At 41.8% G+C, this 12,957-nt stretch overlaps 1 protein-coding gene across 2 annotated transcripts in view; it reads left to right on the top strand.

Annotated features, from left to right (window-relative positions):
* Positions 1–12,957, top strand: part of LOC126248557 (uncharacterized) — a 309,747-nt gene that overhangs the window by 191,414 nt on the left and 105,376 nt on the right. The window lies entirely within an intron of this gene.

Genomic DNA, 12,957 nt, shown 5'->3' on the forward strand with positions numbered 1-12,957 from the left:
CCATGATCACTAGTTTACCCAGTCTTCAAAAATAAAAAGAATATGCAAGAATATAAATCAGTTGACCACTTGTCATATATCGAGGCAAGAAAAAAGTTATGATTGCCTGCATGCTTTTGACATGGTGACCCATTACACCGAAGTTGCATCCATCACACTGCTTACTCCAGTTTTTTTCCAAAGCAGGTCTACAACCACACTCCACTCCAGTGACACCATCTGCAGGAACCATTCCCATACCTGGTCGGAGTCCGCAGCTCGTGGTCTAGTGGCTAGCGTTGCTGCCTCTGGATCACGGGGTCCCGGGTTAGATTCCCTGCCATGTTGGGGATTTTCTCTGCCTGGGTACTGGGTATTTGTGTTGTCATCATCATCATTCGTGGCTAGATTGGATTGTGAAAAAATTGGACTGTGTAAGACTTGGGACTTTGTACGGGTGCTGATAACTGCGCAGTTGAGCACACCACAAACCAAACATAATCATCATCATCATCATATCCGGTCGGAGAAGCAGCTTGCCCCTCCAGCATCTACTGCGGACAGGGCTCCCTCTCGGTACGCCTCTTCTCAGAAACAAACAATTCACAAGCCAAAAGTCAGTGACTGAAGGATCTGTGGCACGAGTGTCTCAGGGCTGCCCACACTTCATCTCTTGGATAAGCTCTTGCAAGAGTATGACACCAAAAGCTGCAAAAGAGGAGGAGGAGGAGTAGGAGTAGGGTACTGCAGTGATCCCAGAGTCTCCAGATCTCCCCACAGCGTCAGATTTTGAGCCAATGTTGATATATGTTAGCTGGCCCACACTGGTGACAGGCTGTGCTCCTGTGACATAACTGGTCCTCCTGGTTGCTCCACAGCTAACCAGGATTCCTTCAATGTGCTGATCCACTGTAACAGCAGTGGATATAATTCAGTCACCTGTTAAAACTGCAACAGCTAATTTCTTCTTATTCTGCAGTCTGTATCATCCTCCAAGAATTTCATGTCACTGATAACCATTCCCCAACGAGTTGTGGTTACCATGATTAATGTCAGAATCACACTGGCGCTGGAGGGCAACTGGAGGGGTCTGTACTTTGGTTCGCACACACATTATCATCGAGTGGATTTTCCTGTGCACCACACTGGAAGCAATAGCTGTGTGAGTGCAAACTTCCCAGCTATCACCGTTGGTAACATAGATTTACCTCCCTTAAGATGACTGCCTTAATCCAACAGTTCTTTCCCCCTTTTCTCACACTAGGGTATTTCAGTGAGCACCATCTCATGTGGGGACGTAACACTTTATCTGGTAGAGGCCTCGTGATTGACCAGCGTCTTTCTGATATTCATTTGTGCCTCATCATTGATGATGTTATGCCTACCCACTTCACTGCAGTTCATGGCACCTTTTTGGCTATCGACCTTACAAGCTTTTCCCCCAGTCTCTTGGCTTCACTACATTGATGGTTCCATGATGATCCTTGCCATCAGTGACCACTTCCCAGTGATCCTGTCACTTCCTTGTCACTGCCTGACAGACCAATTACCACGGCTCTTCGTAGTGCCAACTGCCAGCCAATTATATGCCTCTGCTGTCACCTTTGCCCCCACTCTGTCAAACTGCTTTGGCGAGGCTGTGGAAGCTGTCTCGGACAAAGTCACCCATGTTGTTGGAACTGCTATTACTTCTACAGGCATGCTTCACAACCGGGCAGTCCCGTGGTGGATCAAACACATTCCAACAGCTATTTATGATCATAATAGGGGCCTGCAACATTTCAGGTGGCATGCTTGATGGGCTGCCCTGTTCACTTTTAAGTGACACTGCACTAAGGCTTGCAAGCTAATTAAGCACAGTAAGAAGGAATATTAGGAATGCTCAGTCGATTCTTAGGGAACATATGCCTCTCCCTCCCAGGTGTGGGCAAAGCTCAATCATCTTCAGAGCTGCCAAAGGTCAGCAACCTTTCTTGCTTTGTCTAATTATACATTATGTGATCAAAAGTATCCGGACACCCCCAAAAACATAAGTTCTTCATATTAGGTGCATTGTGTTGCCACCTACTGGCAGGTACTCCATATCAGCAACCTCAGTAGTCATTAGACATCGTGAGAGAGCAGAATGGGGTGCTCCGTGGAACTCACGGACTTCAAACGTGGTCAGGTAATTGAGTGTCACTTGTGTCGTACGTCTGTATGCGAGATTTCCACACTCCTTAACATCCCTAGGTCCACTGTTTCCGATGTGATAGTGAAGTGGAAACGTGAAGGAACACGTACAGCACCAAAGAGTACAGGCCATCCTCATCTGTTGACTTAAGAGGGTTGTAATGTGTAATAGGCAGACATCTATGGAGACCATCACACAGGAATTCCAAACTGCATGGAAGTGAGAAAACTTGGATTTCGTGGTCGAGTGGCTGCTCGTAAGCCACACATCATGGCGGTAAATGCCAAATGACGCTGACCCTGATTCAATTCATAACCAGATGATCCAATATCTGAATATTATTCAAAGTCCACATTTACACAAGACATTAGATCATATTTGGCTCGAAGCTGTCTTGACTTTGAAATGTAAAGATAGTATGATTATTCCCATCCTTTGCCAGGCAAAAACCCATCATATATTGACCAGTTAGCCTCACCAACATGCTCTGCTAAATGCTTGAAAGGATGGTAGCTGCAGATTACATTGGGTTCTTGAATGTCAGTGCCTTTTTTACTCCCCTATCTGTGTAGTGTCCTTGAGGGATAATCCACAACAGACCATCAGATCAGGTTGAAAACAGCAACAAGACAAATTTTTCTGAACACCAGCTCCTCATCGCAGTCTTTCTTGACTTGCATAAGGCACACGACACTGCTCTGTGCCATCACATTTATTTATTTAGTTTACTTAAATTTATCCATGTTTTATGGAATGTTTTGAGAACTACAACTGTTTCGTAAGTTTATGAAATAATTTATACCGCTTCAGTCATGTTTTTACTAATATTTAATAACCACAACACATTTTGGCAACATGCTGCCCTCAACAGGTTCATTCCAGTTACATTTATGTTATATTAATCTGAAGTGTGATTATGTTAATTTGCTGTGTGTGCCAGTGGTGTTATGTATCGACATACAGTCCTGTTTAGAAAGATAATATGCACACTTGTGGCCGACCGTTTCTAGGTGCTTCAGTACGGAACCGCACGACCGCTACAGTTGCAGGTTTGAATCTTGCCTCGGGCATGAATGTGTGTGATGTCCTTATGTTAGTTAGGTTTAAGTAGTTCTAAGTTCTAGGGGACTGATGACCTCATGTAATCACACTTCGACGTAATGTAATGTAAATGTAACTGGAATACACCTGATGATGGGAGCATGCTGCTGCAATGCATCATGATTATTAAATATTAGTAAAAAAGTGGCTGAAGCAGTAAAAATTATTTTGTAAAAGCCACCACATTTTATTTACCCTCCATGAGTGGAGCTTTCGAGACTCCATAATATTTTTTTTCACTTTCTGTCCCACTGATGGTTCTGGACTAGAGTTGGCACTTAAATCAGCTCTTTACAGGTCCAAGAGAATGGTGTCCCACAGGGCTCTCTGCTGAGTGTCAGTCTTCCACATTACCATGAATGGTCTAGTGAATATTGGTCACCCCCCTGCATTGTATGTCAACAGCTTTTTCATTTGGTACAGCTCTCATTCTGTAACATCAGCTGAACACCAGCTGCAAGGTGCCATCCAAAGGGCCTCCACTCAGACGTTTTTCCATGGTTTCCAATTCTCTCATGCAAAAATGCAGGTCACTCATTTCTGTCATCGTACCAAAGTCATCCTGACCAAGAAGTCAACTTCGCTACCCAGTGCTTGGACATTGTTGCACAGTCCCGTTTTTTTTTTTTGGTTTCCTCTTTGATAAAAAGCTGAGTTGGGTGCCCCGTATTCGTCAACTGAAGCCTAGTTATATGTGGAGGCTTAATGCTCTGATTCCTTGCCCTGGTCTCATTCTGGCTGGACTATTGTAGCCAGCTTTATGACTCGGTGGCACCTCCAGCTTTGAAATTGTTAGACCCAGTCTATCATTATGGCATTCGACTGACCACTGGTGCCTTTGGGACTAGTCCCATAGACTAGGTATGACCAAGAAGTATACATGTATGCAGATCTCTTTGGTCTGACTTCATGCTTACACCACCACCACCACCACCACCACCACCACCACCACCACGCTATGCCATCTTATTGGAATGGTGAGATAACAGCAAACGCATCAATTAAAGGGCAGCTCAGTCATACAAGGAATGCAGAATGGCTTGCATGTGGCTTGGTTTCATATTATGCTATATTAGAAAATTTGAATATCTGAAGCTGTTCACAACACATCATGAAGAGCAGTATTATACTGCTACTGATTGTTGGTACAAGAGAATACACCTTGTTATGAATTCCTCCATATTTTTTCTAAAATGCCATCAATTATTATTTTTATGCACTTAGTCAGTGCAGCCATTTTAAGCGAGAAGGAAGGTCGAAATAATTAACAAATTACTCATCTGGTTCTTGTCACTCATCGTCTGTAATCTGGCTCACTGAAAATTGTGGGTCGCTGAAAAACAATGCCTAGGTGGTATGTTTAGGTAATTTTAAGTCTGACAGTTTTGGCACTGCATGATTAAATTTCTTCATCAATCCTTTTATTTGCTTCTTCTCATATGTCAGTATAATCTCTGAAATCTCTCCCCATTCTGGTATAATCCATTCATTTGAACATAACAACTTCATAATAACTTCTCCGTAACTACTTCTCGCACCACTCCCTAACAACTACTATTCCATGACAACTATTTAGCAACTACTTGCGCCATAACAGAACTAAGTATGATTCGAAGTACAAAGATGCAAGAAGTCAGAGTACAGCAATGTTAAACAATATCGATTTACGTCCAGAGACATTAATGCACAGTTAATTTTTTCAAAATAAATCACAGAAATGGAAATAAGGACAATAATTTCAAATATAATAACAATTTCAAATCAAATTAGAAATATGAAAAATAATTACGTTTTCAGAAAATAAATCTTTTGTCAGTGTCATGTATTTTATGTCTATTTATAAAAAAAGATTACTTAAGTTTTTTTATTCTGAATTATAATACAAAGTTCTAATTCTGTTGGAGAGTGTTGTCAGTTTAATGCAAGTATCAATTCTCTGATACATGATGTTAAACAGCAGCAATGACCAGTTCCATTAAACCTTTTTTGTATTAAAAAAGTCAGGTTTGCACCTGCATTACACCAGTAATGTTGTGCGAGGCAAATTCTTACAAATTTAAGCTGAGATATAGAAACAGAGGCAGAAAGAAAGTCTCTTTAGAATGTTGTTAAGGATGGAATGAATAATTATAACAAACTGAAAAAACACCTAGTTTTAGAGCCTTGAACTTCTCCATCAGCAGTGCCATGGCTACAACTCCCAACAAAATATATGGCAAACGAAATAAAATATCCATCATCACGTAATTATTTTTGGGTCGCTGAAGACATAATAAGATTCGTATTTGATAGAAACTGTAGGCACCCTCATAGACACAGGCAATTAAATTGGTTTTCATCACTAACATTGCTACATAATAGTGACTTATTTAATTTCATTATTAAAAAACCTCTCACTCTCACTCTCTCTGATGCAGACGTGGATATCACTTTTGCAGCCTTATTACAGACACATGGGAACTCTTCCTAAGGAAAACCTTCATAGGACTCCTGGACATTTTGTCTATCTTTATGTAGCATATGGCTACATCACAAAAAAATATTAAACTAAAAACTAATATCTAGGCCATTGAAATTGTCTATAGATGCCTCCATCATTATCAGGAACTTTGTGCGATTGCCAGGGTAAGCTCTCAAGAGGACATTCTTGAATAATATGGCAGACAATCTGCTTTTCAGCATCACAATCACAACTTGGTAAGCAAGTTTCTTCCACTTCTACAGAGTCAACACACCTTCCAGTTAAGAACCAAACAGATCTTGCATGGCAATGGCTTGGTCGATATGCATGGCATCTTAAGTTGTTCTGTCATGGCTGTGATCTGTCATGTGTGTCTCCTGCAGTTGCTAGTATTAAAGCCATTTCCATCTTAACATTCTTCCAGTTTCCACTGGTGGATGCTGAGAGTGAAGTCTACCTTTGCTGATGCTGGATGAACAGTATTTGGTCTTAAACTGAAAAATCATTCCAGGCATGCCTCTCCAATTAACCAACGTACTTTGCAGCAGTAAATAATGTCTCCATATCCTTCGTTGAATTCAGTCAGAAACTGTTGAAACTGTTTGTGTAGTAACTTGTGTGACTTTGGAAAATTTAAAATTTACTGTTCAGACTGCCAGTTTCATGATGTGCTCCATCACTGAAAATTCAGCACAAAATCCTTCTTGATGTACGTAACAATGAATTCCGTACAAATCTTCTGTTGATCATTGTAGTTTTTTGTGCAACAGTGCTGCAAGCCCATTTTGTGCCTATCACATCACTGGCTCTCCACTGTTGGTAATTGAGACCAACATGTTCCAATTCAGGTCAACTGTTTCAACTGCCCTTTCAACAGTTTTTGCAAGTAAATACCTCTCATTGCATTACATTGGCACCAAGTCTAATAATTCTTCTATCATATGCAAATTGCTATCTACTTCATGAACATTAATCGCAAATTGTGCTGTGTCCAAAATGTCGGTTGACCTGTCCAGAGCAATTGAGAATACAATAATCTTGCTGGCATTGACTATAGACTGCCTGTAGACACTTGCTGCCATGACAGCTATGTGGAAAGTTGTTTCTCGTGACAGTCTAATTTTGGGAAGGTCTGTACATCTGTGGCGTCAAGAGTTCACTGCCTCAACAATGGGTTCTTCACTGAAGTCGCCATCACTGAAAGGTTTATTTTATCTGACAAAGTTTTGCAGTATTTTATAGCTTACTTTTAATAATGGGCTGCTACCGTTAGTCGCCAGCTAAAAACTAAGAAACAACAGAAGGAAACAACACATTTGCTATCTGCAAGCAAATACAAACAAATAGAAACAGCACAAACAGAAACATTTTTATGAGTTACTCACATTGAGATGGCTGGCTGCACAGCACTGCACCTTCTCACATTGGCCAGATTGTTTTCACTGTAATCGCCAACTAAACCTTCAAATTCCTAGTTTATTGTGTTGTAATGCCATTCTATAGAAAAGTTGTGGTGCCTGTTCTTACCAGGTTGTCCTCTTCTTGTGATTACTTTGTTTGCTGCTAATGGGCAAAATGTAGCCAGATTCACACTACTTCAACATTTGCTGTTACAGCGAGTTTCATGCAAAACCTAGTAGTACAAGAATGTTGGCCTTAGTAATTGTATTTGTACCATAAAATTCAGTTCACTTAACTTGTTTCTTGTTGAATATTGTAGATCATCTCCATGTGATATGTTGATTTTGTTATGTCTGAGAGCATGTTAACTCCGATTGGCTACAAAAATGTTATGGGTTTACGTTCTTGTGCAATTATAATCAGACAAAAAATAGCTTCTGATGTGAGTTGCATTTATAAACTTCATTTTGTTCTTCTGCTACTATCAGCTAGTTAGTATGTGCACATTCATAAATAACAACACATATGAACAAAGAACTCATTACATCCCCCTTTTATCCTAACACACAACAGAATGGGCCATGTGACACTGCCCAGATACACAAAAGGCTGCAACACAAGCAAGTCCAAAGATGATAATGCAATCCATTGATTATCGAAGTTACATTTATGAAACTCTTCAAGTTACACTTTATATTCTAATTTTTATATCACTTCTTCAGATCTAAATGTGAAATAAATAACATGATTGGAAATGATTATTGTTAAAGTTGACACTTAAATGTGAGACATAAAGGAGCAAAAATTTTAACTGACATTTTAATTAATGGGGTGGGTGTTATTGTTCATATGTTGACAAGATAGTTTGTTAAGGTTTAATTGTGATGCGAAAACAAACAATTAGCATACTTCCAGAGAAAGTCATGTCATCGTGAAGTTTTTACCTTTGAATATCGCAAGGTTCACTACTATGAGTATGGTCTTCTACTGTTTGTAACCAAACAATTTCTATAGGTCAGTTGTATTACAATCTCCCCCCTCCCCCGGGCTCTTGAGGACATGAACATGTGAGCAAAATTCTGATACTAGAATAATAGAACTGACCAAAAGATGTAAATTTGGGAAAATATAGCCAATTTTTAAGAACATTTTTCTGAAAATACTTGGATTTTGAAGCCTGTGACCTGTGTTTTGCTGTGACAAACAAATCTCAAAACATTAACAAATTCTTTACAAATTGAAACAAAACTTACAAGAAGACTGACTCATTGATTTTGTGTTAAGCAAATAAAAAATATCAAACTTTCAAATAATAAATAAGCAAACAAATATTTTAACAATAATCATCTTGTGGTTGAAGCTCTTTTTTTTTCCGTGTTTGCTTTATCAATACGCATGCTTTTGGATACGGTCTGCCTTCAGGAAAACACAATTTTGTTTTTTAACCCAAACGTGTTTCACTGCAGTTGCATCATCATCAGTGGGCTTTTATTTTTCATCTGTTAAAGATAAAGAATGTTCTTTACTGTTTGTATACATGTAACTATTAGTTTTTAAATCGTAATTACAGATATTTGAAAAAAACACATGAATTATGAATTCATACCTTTTTACCCAATAGTGTCTTTATTTCTGATGTGTTGTGTTTCTACAGTGACTTTTGTTCCACAGTTCATCATCTGCAACCAGTAACACATTGAAGTAGATGAACTGTTTAAGCCAAAATTACGATATGAAAATTGTTATTTCTATGCCTGAAATTAATTAATTCTGTGTGGGTGTGCGTGTGGGTGTGGGTGCGCGCGCGTGTGAAAAGCCGCTTATGACGCTGGGAATGATTGCCCATCTCCGGCGATCTGCATCAACTGCTTTGGGAACCACTCAGTCTGTATTCAAGACTACCCTGTTTTTGCTGAAGAACACCATTTCAAGAGATAAAACTAAGCGGATCACTTCTGCTGAAGTCAGATAAGAATAAAAAGCAACAAAACCCCTGTCTTTGCCACTTCACATTCTTTCATGGTGTAGAAAACTATTCCCAAGGCAGACACTTCAACACAGATGATGCCTAGTGTGCCTGTATCCACCACAAGCACCTGTACTTGCATGTGCACATGTCAAAGGAAAATATAGGGAGGACAAAGCAATCCAGGCAGCTGTACCAGGAAAGACTAACAACAGTTCCACAGTGAGCATCCAGAAGGTACAAGAAAAGCATAGTGCATCTCAACGCCCTCTTTCCCTCTCATCCTTGAAGGGACAGGGTGCAGGGAAAGGCTCACGAAGTCTGTGTCATGTCCTGAGAGCTGTCAGACATCATTCTTTCGCATCTGACCGATAAGGAGGATATCATGGAGTTAGATGCCTTGGGACCAGGCAGCCTCTCCACTCCCCATCACTCTTGAAGTGCTTCACCTCTGCGGTGCAAATATAGGGGTAAATTAAATCCGCACCAGTGACATGGCTTTCATATGACAGTGGAACATGAATGGGTTCAGGACTCAGATGGAGGAACTGAAACTCCCAGCACAGCACGTCCCTTGTGCTTCTGTTTACAAGAAATGCATTTTAAAGATATACAGGGTGATCAAAAAGTCAGTATAAATTTGAAAACTTAATAAACCACGGAATAATGTAGATAGAGAGGAAAAAATTGACACACGTGCTTGGAATGACATGGGGCTTTATTATAACAAAAAAAAAACAAAGTTCACAAAGTGTCCGACAGATGGAGCTGGACAGCAAAACGTCAGGAACTGCTACCGTGACGGGTGAGAGGTACGTCGATATGTTACAGAATCGCGTCATCCCCAGCATGGCTGATAAACACCTGCTGGAACATACAGTGTTTATGCAGGATGGAGCTCCACCCCATATTGCTAAATGCGTGAAAGATCTCTTCCACGTGTCGTTTGGTGCTGATCGTGTGCTCAGCCGCCACTATCGTCATGCTTGGCCTCCCAGGTCCCCAGACCTCAGTTTGTGCAATTACCGGTATTGGCTTTGAGGTTACCTGAAGTCACAAGTGGATCGTGATCGACGGACATCTCTAGGGATGCTGAAAGACAACATCCGACGCTAGTGCCTCACCATAACTCCGGACATGCTTTACAGTGCTGTTCACAACATTATTCCTCAACTACAGCTATTGTTGAGGAATGATGGTGGACATATTGAGCATTTCTTGTAAAGACCATCATCTTTTCTTTGTTTTACTTTGTTATGCTAATTATTGCTATTCTGATCATGTGAAGCGCCATCTGTCGGACATTTTTGAACTTTTGTATTTTTTTGGTTGTAATAAAACCCCGTGTCATTCCAAGCATGTGTGCCAATTTGTACCTCTCTATCTACATTGTTCCATGATTTATTCAGTTTTCAAATTTATACTGACTTTTTGATCACTCGGTAGATGTCCCTGTGCTACAGGGATATACGCTATACTGCAAGGATGACCTATTGGGGGAAAGGGCCAAGGGAGTTGTCGCAGTGTTCGTCACTAATGCGCACCAATCCTCTGCTCTCCCCTTGGCTACTGACCTGTAAGCAGTTGCAGTTCAAATTCGTGTGTTTTGAAGGATCACTGTTTGCTCACTGTATTTACCTCCACAAGATGCACTAGACTCTGAGGATCTCGTGGATCTTATCGAACAACTGCTGTGATCATTCCCCCTCCTGGGAGACTTCAAGGCCCGTCATGTCCTGTGGTGGCGCTCAACCAATACTTGCCCTCGGGGTCAGGTTTGGAAGACCTCATGACATCTCGTGAGCTGTGCATCCTCAACACGGGTACTCACACACATTTCTCTATCGCTGCTGGGTCACTCTTAGCCATCAATCTCTCTGTTCTCCAGCCCTCGATGATTGTTCAGTGGGAGGTCAGTGACAACCTTCATTCCAGTGACCACTTCCCAATCTGCGTTCACCTACTATATGGCTCACCACCTGAAGTTAAACCCCAAAATGGATGGTCAGCAAGACTAAGTGGAAGCATTTCAGCCAGCTGGCTGTGTTCAGACACTGCGACAGCATCCAAAGATGGGTGAATCACATCACACACGTGACCCATCACACCTCTGACCTCTCCATCCCACAGTCCTCAGATGATCTTAGGAGGTGACAAATACCTTGGTGGACAGATAAGTGCTGTTCCACGATCCGGGAAAGGCATGCGGCCTTTCGACATTTTAAATGCCGACCGACAGCAGACAACCTTAGGGCTTTTAAAGTCGTGAGGGCCATTAGGGAGAGTAAGAAAAGGTCATGGTAAGAGTTCCTGGACTCCATCGATCGTTCCACTTCTTCTATAAAAGTATGGGGAGCCATCCGGAGAATTTCCAGTTAATGCAGCCATTCGCTGATAGCTGCAGTGGTGAAACAGGGGTGCCTCCAAACAACACCCACAGACATTACTGAGACACTGGCTGAATATTTGCACAAACCACTGCCAATGCAAGCCAAGATGTGGCATTTTGTCGTTATCGTGCGACTGTAGAGTGGGTTATGTTGGACTTCAGGTCTAACAGTTCTGAGGCCAACTCCCCCAACTTGTGGAGGGAGGCAACTCTGACCCCTCTCCTCAAACAGGAAAGAACTGCACATGTCCCAGTAGTTATCGGAGTATTGCCTTAATGAGCTATGTATGAGAGACCCAGGAGTGAATGGTTAATCATCATCTGGTCTGGTTGTTAGAGACGAGGCAACTCGTTGGCTCCTCTCAGTGAGGATTCTGATGATTTCAGTCCACTGTCGACAATCTGACTCTCCTAGATGTGGCTATTCAGCAGGCTTTCCGCTGAAAGCATCACTGTATCAGCATATTCTTTTATATAAGTAAGGCATATGAGACTACTTGGAGACACAGTATCCTCGCACAACTGAATCGACAGGGCTTTCGTGGCCAGCTCCCCATCTTCATACACTCTTTCCTGTCTCAGCAGTTTTCTAGGATATGAGTTTGTGACGCGCAGTCTGATCGATTTGAGCAGGAGAATGTTATTCGTCAGGGCAGTTTTTAAAGTGTTACCCTCTTTGCCATAGCCATCAACAGTATCACATCTATGGTAAGGATTCCTGTACAGTGCTCCTTATTTGTAGACACTTTTACTGTTCCTCCTGCAGTGTTGCAATGGTGAAAAGTCAGTTGCAACTTACCGTGCAGAGGTTAGGAGGAGTGGGCTGCAAAGACGGGTTTCCAGTTTTCTACAGAGGGGTGTGTGTGTGTGTGTGTGGGTGTGTGTGTGTGTGTGTGTGTGTGTGTGTGTTTTTGTTTGTTTGTATTTTGATCATTCTCGCCATCTTTTTAATTGGCCTGCCTTGAATATGGGGGACACCATCTTACATATATGAGACACGGTACGGTTTCTGAGCTTCATTTTTGACTTCCCGATTGTCGTGGTTACCACACCTGTGCGACCTGAAAGCCAGAACCCTGAAGGCACTGAACATCATCAAGAGCCTTAGCCACAGGTCGTGGGGAGTGGACAGGGTGCATCTCCTTCAGTTTTATCAGGATTTTGTGCATTCGCGGCTGGACTATGGTTGCATGATGTATAGGTCAGCGAAGCCTTCTTACTTGCAGATCATTGATGCTGTCCATCATGAGAGGATTTGGCTGGCCACGAGTGCTTACTGAACTGGTCCCATACCTAGCATCTGCTCTGAGGCAGGGGAACTGTCACTTACCATCTGGCGCCAGCTCTTCGTGGTGTGTCAGGTGTATAAGCTCCTTACAGCTCCCAACTTCACCTGCACACCATACTGTTGCTTGTCCCACCTCTGGAATGCCATTTTTCCAACCGTCCTCGAGCCACGATGTCATTGATGATCCGCGTGCAGCGTG

Source organism: Schistocerca nitens, chromosome 3, assembly GCF_023898315.1.
Source record: "Schistocerca nitens isolate TAMUIC-IGC-003100 chromosome 3, iqSchNite1.1, whole genome shotgun sequence".
In the NCBI taxonomy this organism is placed as follows: domain Eukaryota; kingdom Metazoa; phylum Arthropoda; class Insecta; order Orthoptera; family Acrididae; genus Schistocerca; species Schistocerca nitens.